Source organism: Atractosteus spatula, chromosome 2 (assembly GCF_055471065.1).
Source record: "Atractosteus spatula isolate fAtrSpa1 chromosome 2, fAtrSpa1.hap1, whole genome shotgun sequence".
In the NCBI taxonomy this organism is placed as follows: domain Eukaryota; kingdom Metazoa; phylum Chordata; class Actinopteri; order Semionotiformes; family Lepisosteidae; genus Atractosteus; species Atractosteus spatula.
The window spans coordinates 73277649-73291562 of NC_142707.1; the positions used below are offsets into that span (position 1 = coordinate 73277649).

The 13914-nt window shown below is 39.7% G+C and overlaps 1 pseudogene; it reads right to left on the reverse strand.

Annotated features, from left to right (window-relative positions):
• Nucleotides 1-1041: 1041 nt before the first annotated feature.
• Nucleotides 1042-2070, reverse strand: LOC148840219 (trace amine-associated receptor 13c-like; annotated as a pseudogene).
• Nucleotides 2071-13914: the final 11844 nt, after the last annotated feature.

Consider the following 13914-nt stretch of genomic DNA (forward strand, 5'->3'; position numbering starts at 1 on the left):
CTAAATGGGATGTACTGCAATCAAGAGAAAATAACTACATAAGAGCTTATGAAGTTCTAATCAGAAGATAAAAAGTCCTAAATGGGGGGAAAAAAGTTCTAAGTATGACAGCAAATGTATTTTATTTAACTTGCTTTCGCTCCACAAGCAATGTTTAGTTACCAAAAAATTACCACCAAACCAATCAATTTTACAACACATTGTAGTCACTACAGCATGATACTGTAGGTACAGAAGACAGGTTTGTGCTTTATACAAATTTCTTTTTAACCCACATTTATGCTAAAGTTTTATTTAAGGGAGGTAAAGATAATTTTTGGTAGTCTTCCAGCTTTTGTGACCTGACCATTGACTTTCTCTGGATTATATTTTTTATATCCAGGGCTTGTATCTGCTACCCTGTGGCTCTCATAGTATTTTCTAGTTCTTTCTTTGGCAAGTCATACATTTACTTAGCAATTTTAAGTTTCTCCCTCCTGCACCACAATGTAAAGTCTTATTTTACTTTATTGTGACACATTTTGTTACAGCACCATCCCCCAAAAGCTTAATTTAATTAACTTAATTGACAGACCAACCTTGACTCACCCATAACAGGATTAGCAAGAGCTGTGTAGCTTCAATTGGCCTGAGCAAATGTTCCAAAGAGTGTCCATTGTCTATCCTTAAAGATGAGAGCAACTGTAATTAACCACTTGGTACAGTTGCATACAAGCAAACCATTTTGAATATGCTGAAAAACAATTACTGAAACAACACCAGCCATAACACTGTAGAAATTGGAGACAGATGCCAAGATACAAGAAACAGTTAAAGTAAATCTGTTTCAAAAGGAATTATGCACAATTTTCAAAAGTAATGTGAGCCATGTTTCCTCAATTCTGCATGGAAATGTACTCAATTGTACTCCATGTACATTTGTATTCCATTCAAGAATACCATTACTCCACAAATTATGAATGTATTTTAATGTTCTGAATAATTGTCAGAAAGAAGTATACATTACAATAAAAGGCATGAATTTTATATTGAAGGTAAAATTTAAAGGTTTTCTGGAAACAAAGTAATAAGTGTGGATGCTGGATCACATATCCTAAATGTTACTATTTATTTTGTTGACTTCTGAAACCAGGGGTAAAAGAAGGCATACATAATTGGATTCATTGTAGAGTTAAAATAAACTAGAAAAAGCAGAGAATCCATTACTATAGAGTATGAAGAAAAATTAACGTTTCCTACAACCAGACTGGAAAGATAATATGGTATCCAACACAGAAGGTGCACACTAATTATAATGCCTAAAGTTTTGGCTGCTTTTCTTTCAGATCTTTTAGAAATTTTACAATAGCTTCCATCTCTACAGTTCTGTTGCCCAGGGACAGATCTGATGATTTGTGCGTGCCTTTTGGCAACAATAAATATTTTCATATACAGAACTATCATAACAGGGTAAGGCAAAATAAAGCAAATCAGCGTGTCAACTATCACCCAGGCTCCACTCATTTCAAAAAAACAATCTCCACGACAGGTATTTCGGTTTTCAGACCTTTTAAAATTCATACTAAACATTATAGCCACATAACATACAGAGAATGACCAACTTAATATTATACACATGCACATGATATTAAGTGTTATTTTATTGGAATACTGTAATGGGTCACACACAGCAAGATATCGATCAATACTTATTAACACAATATTACTAAGAGAAACAACAGAAAGTAAAGTTACAACTGCATAGAAAAAAACACAGAATGTGATCCCAAAATACCAACAGGTTTCTATATATCTGATCATTTGCAAAGGCATCACAATCAGCCCAATTAGAAAGTCTGCCACAGCCAGAGAGAGCAGGAGGAGGTTGGTTGGTGTGTGGAGCTGCTTGAAGTGAGAGATAGAAATGATCACCATCAGGTTTCCACACACTGTCAGCATCACCACTGATATAAAGAAAACATACAGGATTACATAAACAGCTGTGGATCGAGTTTCTTTTGTGCAAGATGTATTGTCAGATGAAAAACAGTAGTCCTGTATTTTATGTCCTCCGATTTCATTTAATTCCATTATCTGAGAAAAAAAGAATTAAAAAAACTGCAGCTCAAAAAACTGCTGTTAAATTTCCAGAAAGAAATTCAGATCCACTCTGTCTACTTTATTGAAAAGGGCTATTAATCCTATTTATAGAATGAGATTCAAATTCACTCCTGTTGAAGGCCTGGTGGCCAAGTGGTAAGGTGTCGGTCTTGTAAACCGAAGATCGTGGTTTCAAACCCCAACCGTCCCTGTTTCATTTGTCACCGCTTTCCTTTTTTTTCTGCAATTTCCCTCACGGGATCAATAAAGTATCTATCTTATCTTTGCTGCCCCTTTACTTTATATTGAGTTTCTGGTAGCTCCTCCTGCTTCTGCACATTAATGGTGTGAAAAGCTCAGAACAGATGAATTCCTTTGAGACCTTCTCAATAGAACTAGTCTGTCTTGTTACCCTTGGTATTATATTTAGCAGTATGTATGCTTGTGTCAACATCATTAGTAAGCGTTCAATGTTTAAAATGAATTGAAGTGTCCCAACATTACTGTTAATCTTCAGCTCTGTGGCTGGACTACCAAGGAAATAAGGAATATTGAAAGTTATTATATGTATCCACATAAAAGTGTAAAGTCCACTTGCACTATAAAGTCTGGATACTTAAAAAGTAGCCACCAGGTAAAGCTTTTTAGGAATAAAATATTGTGACAGTGTGCTACTACAATGAAATTCTAACTGGTTTAATTTTAAACTCTCGTGAGTACTGTAAATAATTAGAGATTGGGATATTGCCTTTCCACAGAACTTTTATTATGAGCTGTGTCTCCTGATGAGGGTTGTAGCAACCCTGAGCCCATGACAACTGTATCCTCTGTCCAAAGGTTAGTGTGCTTGCTCCGGTTGGTCTGCAACCTTGGCACCATACAAGACTCCCTGTCAAGCACACAATACGGCTTAGATCTCTGATGTCATGACAGTGCTGGCGCCAGTGATCGGTCCCGCATGCACACATGGACACCGCACCTCCCTGTGCTGTTAGAACATGCTCAGGCAGACTTTCACACCATGCGGCTAATTAATCTGCTATTTATTATTTCTTTATTAGTTCCATTTCCCTAAAATACTTCCCCCTTCACTCAGGGCTGTGTCATTGGCTGAGCTACTGTGCTTTTGCTACCTTTAGTTTCTTTAGGCCTGTTTTCTTTTTGCACTTGCTTATTACTTGCTGCCATCACATCATCCAGGTGGGGCTGCACATTGGTGGTGGTGGAGGGGATCCCCATTACCTGTAAATTGCTTTGAGTGGAGTGTCCAGAAAAGCGTTATATAAGTGTAAGCAAATCTGATAATTGATTCCCCTACCATTACTATCTACTGTACCTTTCAGTGGACCTCCTGAGTGTTAATCAGTCATCCCTACATTATTTCCATGAGCAGAAATCTTGAATTTACATAATATCCTGTAACGGTAATTCAAAATGATGAATTATGACTGCATACCTGCTTCATATGAAAAACTATTGATCCAGAGGAGAAAAAAAACACAAAAAGACAATGACAGAGAAGTAACAATTATTCTTCTGGTCCCCACAGATGTTGAGCAACAAATTCCTGGAAAAAAGTCAATATATTCTAATCAACAATGAACAACCATCAAGGCTTTCTTGAAATAAAAAAAAATCAATACACTTATAAAGCACTTTTCTGAACACTCAACTCAAACTACTTTACAGGTAATGGGGACTCCACTCCACCACCACTAGTGTGCAGCCCCACCTGGATGATGCAACAGCAGCCAGAGTGCACCAGTAGTCTCCCCACACACCAGCTCTCAGTGCGGAGGAGAGCAGAGTGAGGAAGCCAGTTCAGAGGTGGGGATTATTAGGAGGCCATGAGTGGTAAAGGCCAATGGGAAACTTGGCCAAGACGCTGGGGTAACACCAATACTCTTTTTGAGAAACAACCTGGGATTTTTAATGATCGCGGTTTTATGTTTCTCATCTGAAGGACAGCACCTTTTTACAGTGTAGTGTCCCTGTCACTATACTGGGGCATTAGGATTCACACAGACCGCACGGTGAGTGCCTCTCTACTGGCCCCACTAACACCAATACCAGCAGCAACATTGGTTTTTCCCAGGAGGTCTCCCCTCAAGGTACTGACCAGGCTCACACCTGCAGAGCTTCAGTGGGCTGCCAGTTGTGAGTTGCAGGGTGATATACATATAGTTGGTGGCCATATATATACGTATACACAGTAAATACAGTATGATATGGTTTTAAAGCCACTACAGTACAGTATGTGTGAAATGTAATAATCAACATTTAAAATAGAATTACTTCCTGATTTCTTGTTGCTGAAATTTGCATTAAGACAAAATATAGATTATTGTGGTGTCCTCGCGGGACAGCTTAGCACTAAAAGAATGCGCCACAGAGCAAGATGGGAATCGCTGCTAGCTGACCCTGGTCATGTAAACAGTTGTGTAGAGAGACAGTAGGCATGGATTTAAATAGTTGTGTTGTTGTTGTTGTTTAGCCCTATTTCTCCAAGACCTGTATCCACCCTAACCTTGCCTGCCTGTTCCCATTGCTGCCCTCGTGTATTCAAGCCTTCGTTCAAGAATTTTTATGGTCTTTGTTCTCTTGTTGGCGGACGGAGGTCCCAGATAAAGAGGTGCCCATGCATCCAAATAGTCCTGTTTATTTCCCACATTATTTTAATGAGGATGTAAACCTGAAAGAAGCACATCGTATTCACAACAAGCACTTGTTTTTAATTAGTAAAAGTCTAAACACTATACAACTATAATTGGAAAGATTGCCCCAAGGGGCTCAGCATCGACCGGGTTTCGAACCAGGTGTTTTCTGACTACAGCCCAAATGCTTCCACACATCATGTTAAGTATTCACTGCATTCACTGAGCCACCTGGTGGTTTTACAAAAGTAGTCCAGTCCTTCAACAGAATAATGTTTTAAAAGGGGCAGTGCGGTGCAGTGCAGAGTGCTGGGGTTTGCGTGGCACGAACTGCTGCATTGTCCAGCATGCATTCTGAATGGCTGGATCTGTACGGCTTACATAGCTTACATAGGTTTTTCTGTGGTCCCATTCTGCTGCTCTGGGGAGTAACACCATCTCTTTTAACCTCAACCCTTGTCGATCGCTCTTAACCAGTCTCTTCACCTCAAAGATTGTCCATTGATACTCCTTAATGTAAGCCCCAAACACATTTAAAATTGACACAGCTGACAACAGTCCTTTCTAATGACAGAACTGAAAATAGATTGATTTTTGTAACAAATGCCACGTGATTAATTTCACATTACATTATTAATGGACAAGTCTGTTAATAAGAGTATATGGTTGCCAAGGGTGCCAGAATGTTCTGGTGGTTGTGTCTATGATGGTAATCATTCATTAACGTGACTCCAAGTCACCTTCGCCACACAGAAGCTGTGACGGTGGTATAGTATACCTGCGGAATATTATTTAACAAACCAGAGGATGATACTAGACTCATCTAGTTAATTTGGTTGCAAGTTGCTTATTCCATTGAAAGTTGCCACCTCAATTTTCATTCATTCTTAAATTCCAACATTTTAATTAATTTCCTGCATTGATAAGGTAAACAAACAAAAAAAGTTTTCTTTCTGTTTTGAACAAAAACTATAAAGGGAATCGATACAAAATCCTTATCCATCTCCTCTCCCAAAATGGAACAATGTTCTCCTGGACCAGATGTACCTTTTAATGTCTTGAATTATCTTTGAAACTACACGCAGTATAGACCTGGTTTGGGTCTTGAATTAAAGAGAACCCCTGTCTGAACCTTCAGATTTGTATGTTTTTTCTCACATTTTAGACAGAAATATCCAGAACAAAAACCTACTACCTTGGGTAAAAAGTGATCGAACAAGTATAAAAAACCTGCATGATTATTTTCATGAAGACAGGACATGAACTGGTTTTCTCACCCTTCCAAAAAATTAAATGTAATAGTATTTAAATACTGCCAGCCCTAGAGAGGCTTCTGATAATGTTTACAGTTTAAAGAAGTGTTTTACACTTTTTTTTTCAACTTTTCTGGTATTTATAGGGTTAAACAGGTTTAGTAAAACAAAATAAAAAACTATGCACGCATTCTAAAGGATACGTATTTAAACGTACAGTATATGGGAGCTTCACCAGCCATCTTTGTTGCAGAATGTTTTGTTTTTATAAACTTGTGAATTTTCTCATGGTAAGGTAAAATGTTCTTTATGTATTTTAGCAAAATTTAGCTTTTCTGCTTGTATCAGGCTGGAGAACCAATAAATTACAGACATACAGATGCAGCCATTCAAAGTGAGCGGTACAGACACGTACCGCAGGTAAGATGACACGGGGTACCGCGGTGCGTGATTGGTTGACCGACAGGGGCACTCGTGGTCCGTTGGTCTGTTGTAGAAAGACTTACTGTAAACGTCTTTACTGTGCCCGTTGTAGATATTGAATTTTACCACTGAAGGGAAATCTTAGTAGCTGAGCATGAAAAGAATAGGAGCATACTGTAACGCGTGTGAAGGCCATAAACGATATTAATTTTGGAACGTAAACATACAGTATATAGCTGGTCTTGGTACTTTAAAGAAAAAAATACACACCAGTATTCCATTTCTCCCTAAACATTGTAAGCTTCGAAGTCTTTAACTAACGTGATACCGGAGTCAACAAGCATACTTTTAGAATTTGATTAAAAGGGAATATAATTTGGAATCGCGTATCTCAAGAAATTAATAACGGTATGATTATATCTGTGTACTGCGGCAGGGCTGTGTAGGGCTGTTTCGCCTGCTTGCTCATGCGAGCTGTCTTGTAGCCTACTGGTCTAGGTGCGTGACTACCAACTGGCAGGTTGTGTGTTTGAATCCAGCTGGTGCTGGACCTTCCAGTTTTATTTATTTATTTTTTAATCGCGTAACATAAACATATTACCGTATGCAAACTGTACTGTATACAATATGTATATGTATATTTAATGTCTTAACTGTGCCCGTTTAAGTATTGAATATTCATATCTAATTTTACCACTGAAGGGAAATCTTAACATAAACATACAGTATATGGCTGGTCTCGGTACTTTAAAGAAAAAAATACACACCAGTATTCCATTTCTCCCTAAACATTGTAAGCTTCGAAGTCTTTAACTAACGTGATACCGGAGTCAACAAGCATACTTTTAGAATTTGATTAAAAGGGAATATAATATGGAATCGCGTATCTCAAGAAATTAATAACGATATAATTATATTCATGTTGCAAAAGAACTGCAACGGACATAAAAACTCACTTGCTTTTAACAGAGCGTTCCATAATTTCTAACTACGAAAATGCCAGGTGAAAGGATTTGTAAACATATTTTGTTAAAGCAAGTCAGTTTTTTCTGCAACCCATAAAATACATTTTTCCAAGAAAGTTTAGCCTTTGTCACTAATGAAACCACTAAATAAAGACATAAATATAGAAATCTTAAGATTTGTTTTATTTAATGTTGGTAGCAGGATGAACTGTCAGAGTGTATATTTTGTCGCAAAGTTGCTGCAAGATGTTAACAGTGAAAAAGGTATTTAGAAATGAGTTATTTCAAGATGAAAAAGAAAACATACACGAAACATGGTTTCATTACGACCAGAATCGGTCTTGAGATATTTTTAACTTGATTTACAGTATTTGAGAGGTATGTCTTAACACAGATACTACAGTGCTTAAGTACTGCTCACGTATATGTTTCTAGGTTTATATTATGCATTTCATACGGTCAAATTACTTTTGAGCAACTAATAAGAAGCGCGAAACGGTATGCGTTTTACTTTCGTTTTGTGCTGGGACCCGTGGATTGATTAGAGATATCAAGTACATACAAGTCATTTTTTAAATGTTGTAATTCGTCTTGAAAAAATGTTACGAGTACATCATCTATCAACAATTACACAGGTTCTGTTTCCATATTGCGGATTTTGGTTAGGTATTATCAAATCCAGTGGCGCTGTTAGTTTACTGAGTCCCATGTCACATGGTCTGTGATTGAAACCTGTAAAACCGGTTTAATTCGTCACAGCCAGCACTCTTCAGGTGTGAGGGTCTTCTGCTCAGAATGAAATGCTAAAATGTTTGTGTATATTCTAATGGTAGTGGGGGCAGGGTGTGTGGGAACAGGTTTGGTTGAAATTGCATTGGAGATCTATGTTCTTCACACCTGAAACATTTTCTCTGAAAGCATTTTCTTCGCAGTTTAACCGATCTTGTTACAGCATGTTACAGTTTACTATTATTAACCATATTAATTTTAAGTGCTTAATGTAAAATCTTGTAAAAATATATTTTCATTGTTCAAATATACATTAAGTCTGACTATCATATAATAAGTTAAATACAAAACTAAAGAAAAAATAGGGTTAAATATAATTCAAAATATTTTGCTAACAATGTTAACTGTTTATGAATAATAAAATGTATTAACTAAGGAGTAGGATGGCACAGTTGTTAGTATGTTTTTTGTTTTGTTTCTTTTTCATAAATACAACAGTAGTACCTGATGTCTCAGTGGCTTTCAAAATTAAATTATGCATGCAAACCTGTGAACTAGAAAGATAACTAAGATATCCATCCATTATATTCCATAATATCCATGAAATATATGGCGCTGAAATACAGTATGTGTGACGCAGTGGTGGCCTGACACGGTGAGGTGCCCTGGCAGCTGTGTGATGCAGTGGTGGTCGGGTATGTAGAGGTGCACTGGCAGCTGTGTGTTGTGACGCAGTGGTGGCCTGGCACGGTGAGGTGCGCTGGCAGCTGTGTGATGCAGTGGTGGTCGGGTATGTAGAGGTGCACTGGCAGCTGTGTGTTGTGACGCAGTGGTGGCCTGGCATGGTGAGGTGCGCTGGCAGATGTGTGGTGTGACGCAGTGGTGGCCTGGTACAGTGAGGTGCGCTGGCAGCTGTGTGGTGTGACGCAGTGGTGGCCTGGCACGGTGAGGTGCGCTGGCAGCTGTATGATGCAGTGGTGGCCTGGCACGGTGAGGTGCGCTTGCAGCTATGTGACGCAGTGGTGGCCTGGCACGGTGAGGTGCGCTGGCAGCTGTGTGATGCAGTGGTGGTCGGGTATGTAGAGGTGCACTGGCAGCTGTGTGTTGTGACGCAGTGGTGGCCTGGCACGGTGAGGTGCGCTGGCAGCTGTGTGGTGTGACGCAGTGGTGGCCTGGTACAGTGAGGTGCACTGGCAGCTGTGTGGTGTGACGCAGTGGTGGCCTGGCACGGTGAGGTGCGCTGGCAGCTGTATGATGCAGTGGTGGCCTGGCACGGTGAGGTGCGCTGGCAGCTGTGTGATGCAGTGGTGGTCGGGTATGTAGAGGTGCACTGGCAGCTGTGTGTTGTGACGCAGTGGTGGCCTGACACGGTGAGGTGCGCTGGCAGCTGTGTGGTGTGACGCAGTGGTGGCCTGGTACAGTGAGGTGCGCTGGCAGCTGTGTGGTGTGACACAGTGGTGGCCTGACACGGTGAGGTGCCCTGGCAGCTGTATGATGCAGTGGTGGCCTGGCACGGTGAGGTGCGCTTGCAGCTATGTGACGCAGTGGTGGCCTGGCACGGTGAGGTGCGCTGGCAGCTGTGTGATGCAGTGGTGGTCGGGTATGTAGAGGTGCACTGGCAGCTGTGTGTTGTGACACAGTGGTGGCCTGGCACGGTGAGGTGCGCTGGCAGCTGTGTGGTGTGACGCAGTGGTGGCCTGGTACAGTGAGGTGCGCTGGCAGCTGTGTGGTGTGACGCAGTGGTGGCCTGGCACGGTGAAGTGCGCTGGCAGCTGTGTGATGCAGTGGTGGCCTGGCACGGTGGCCTGGCACCCTATACTTTTCTAAATAATTTCTAAATAATTTTCACTGTTAACATCTTGCAGCAACTTTGCGACAAAATATACACTCTGACAGTTCATCCTGCTACCAACATTAAATAAAACAAATCTTAAGATTTCTATATTTATGTCTTTATTTAGTGGTTTCATTAGTGACAAAGGCTAAACTTTCTTGGAAAAATGTATTTTATGGGTTGCAGAAAAAACTGACTTGCTTTAACAAAATATGTTTACAAATCCTTTCACCTGGCATTTTCGTAGTTAGAAATTATGGAACGCTCTGTTAAAAGCAAGGGAGTTTTTATGTCCGTTGCAGTTCTTTTGCAACATGAATATAATTATATCGTTATTAATTTCTTGAGATACGCGATTCCATATTATATTCCCTTTTAATCAAATTCTAAAAGTATGCTTGTTGACTCCGGTATCACGTTAGTTAAAGACTTCGAAGCTTACAATGTTTAGGGAGAAATGGAATACTGGTGTGTATTTTTTTCTTTAAAGTACCGAGACCAGCCATATACTGTATGTTTATGTTAAGATTTCCCTTCAGTGGTAAAATTAGATATGAATATTCAATACTTAAACGGGCACAGTTAAGACATTAAATATACATATACATATTGTATACAGTACAGTTTGCATACGGTAATATGTTTATGTTACGCGATTAAAAAATAAATAAATAAAACTGGAAGGTCCAGCACCAGCTGGATTCGAACACACAACCTGCCAGTTGGTAGTCACGCACCTAGACCAGTAGGCTACAAGACAGCTCGCATGAGCAGGCAGGCGAAACAGCCCTACATAGCCCTGCCGCAGTACACGGATATAATCATACCGTTATTAAATTCTTGAGATACGCGATTCCATATTATATTCCCTTTTAATCAAATTCTAAAAGTATGCTTGTTGACTCCGGTATCACGTTAGTTAAAGACTTCGAAGCTTACAATGTTTAGGGAGAAATGGAATACCGGTGTGTATTTTTCCTTGTGATATTTTAAGCTCTAGTTGAATGATAGGTGTCGCATTTTAAATCATTTTCGTAGTTAGAAATAATGAAACGCCCTGTTAAAAGCAAGGAAGTTTTTATGCCCGTTGAAGTAAAACAAAATGCCTGACAAAGTATGGCTTGGACAGATTCCAAGTGCTTGTACAAATGTGCTAAAGAAATTATACTTTGAGTATACAGCTTGTCCAAAGTCATCCATTATTAATACTATTAGTAATATCTACAGTAAAGGCTTTGATGCATAAATATTTCTGATAAAGGTAGGTTGTGTACTTTTGTCCAACTGAGCAATCTTGCTTTCATAAAATATACCAACATTTTAATGACTGATGATTAACATGCTGTAATACACAGTTCAAAATTAAAGGCTCAAATGCTGTACATGAGAGGTTAAGCTCCCCCTGGTGGTTTTACAAGGCGACGCCGGATAGTTAGTCACGTGACACACGTGAACCGCGTGATACCCCGGTGGGCGTGTCGCGGTATGCCGCGAAATACCTCACCCATTTTGAATGGCTGCATCTGTACTGTACTTTGGTGCTTCTCTAAACTGAAACGCGAGATGACTATTACTATGACAAAAGGTTCATTTGCTTTATGCTGATGTATCTAGTTAGGAAACACAGTTCTGAAAAGCTCAGATTGCCTTGTGTTTTGTGATGTTGTGTTTTGATTTTGCTGGTAAAAATATATATTATTCAACAATTGTGCAGTTTCCGTCTCAAGTGCTATTGTGAGTATTACACTATTAATTTGTTTGTTTATTAAAAAATTGTTTCACTGCAATGAAAACAAACTTAATTGTTGTGTTTAGAGGATATTGGAAGTCAGTTTTATGTGCAATATTGTGAGGAATGATTAAAAAAATTGTTTTTGGTAATAAAATGTTTAGCATTAAAACCAAATACACAAGCTTAGATTGATATGCCTAGCTAGGGGTGGACAAAGTCATCCCAATGGACTCAGAATCAACAGTTAAACACAATAACACTTAATGATGAGAACAAGAAGCACCTTTAACATATGTTAAAACATCTGGAACCATAAAAAATATCTAACAGCCATTTCATTGAAGCTGATACGCTGGCTACATTCAGGATATCAGCTTAAAAACTTGAATGGGTAGTTTTTTGCAGACATCCAGGTAGCTAGTTACTGTATTTTGTGATGCTGAGTGTTCCAAGTGTGCATCAGAGTCCATAAGAGAGCATTTTCTAGGCTGTCTCTATTGGGTTTTGCTGGCTACTTCACTAAGACAGGGTTCTTAACCAGGGGTTCAGGAAGGGAACCTAAGGGTGTGGGAGTCACATATAATATTAACAGAGAATGCCTAACCATTATACAAATATTTCTCTTTATATTTTTATAATTTGCAATTAGTTATTGTTTAACTTAATTGCATAGAATTCATTTAATAAATGTTGCCATTATTATTTTTAATAAAACTTGAAATGATCATTTAAACCATTGCACCCTAAGTTTAAAAATGTTGGTGATGTTGACGAAGAATTTCAACGAATCTTGGTCTCACATTCATCACTGATCATCATGACATACAGAGGCCTCAATGCTTCTTATGAGGGAACATTTTTTGCAATGCCAACATTAAACCACGTGGGAATGAATCAGACAGTCTTGAGGTATTCTGACAGAAAAAGCCTCCAGGGAGGCACCAGAAATTTTGCCGAAACTTAGATTTGCTTCAGTGCAAAAACTAGAAACATCTTACAAGGTCATTTGTCATGCCTTGTGCCATGGAAATGGTTGAGCTGGAATGTGCTACAGAAAAGTGAAAGAAGATTGAGGAAGTAATTTTATCATTCATTCTCAAATTGTCAATGTCTTTAAATATTCTGAAACAGGTTATACAAGAGAATACCAATGTGTCACATAGTAGTCAGCTGTTCATTTTTTATTTGGTATATGGAAACTGGTACCATAAAGAAGAATTTATCATTTTTTGTGAGCCGTTTCAAACAACCATGGAGGCTTCAGATATTCTTTAAAAAGTAAAAAGTCAAGGTTTAATTGTAAGGAATGTCTCAGCACAAGATACACCAATGGAGCACCTTCTATAATGGGAAAGAACACTGGATTTCCTCCCTGCTGAAGAGAGAAGAAAGTCATCGAGACTCACTGTTTCCTACATTGGGGTGCTCTGGCTTCTACATTGCTTCCAGAAACTCTAAAATATGTCCTGTCAATAGCTGTACAAGTAGTCAGCTTTATTCATGCCAGGGCCCTAAGCATCGACCCATTACTGAATTCTGTACTGTTATCATGTAATAAATATTTGAATTTACATATCATGCATTAAACATGAATGCTCTTGGGGGTGTGGTGTCTGGTGTTGCCTCCAGGCTGTCTGAAGGCTGGTTGGGCATATTGTTATGGGCAACCCTGCTGTCTTAAGTTCTAGGAAGCTCCAGGCAAAGGGCTCTTGGCATGGTTCAGGTAACATGGCTGGGCTGGAGTCCAATGCAGCTATGGGGCATAGCACAGTGCTCTCAGTCCCTAGACCTGTGGGCATAATTGATATCCCATTCAAGTTGAGGCCACTGGGGAACTGCCAAGACTAGAAGAGGAACTCTCAGTGTGGGCAGCTTGGACACAAAGCAACCGGCCAGTGTCTAGGAAATGCACTGGATGGGGCTGCTGCCAATGTTCTCATAGTCCTTGATAAGTGTCATGCCCGACATCCCTCCCTAGAGGGTGCTCCACTGCTCCCATTATTGTCCTTGTGATTAAGCTTCCCAGGTGTACCCCCTTAGCTTTATTATTTAAAGACTAGCTCCTCCAGTCCTCGGCGCTCATCATTAGGGTAAAGATGTCGCGAGGCCAGCCTAGCACCAGGAAACCCTACGTCCATCTCCTGAGGGCATAGGCCTCATCCCCGACACCTCCCGCTTCCTAAGCCCGGGGTCTGGAGGATCTCGCCCCATCCCCCTTGGACCTCCATGTTTTGCCTGTCCGTGT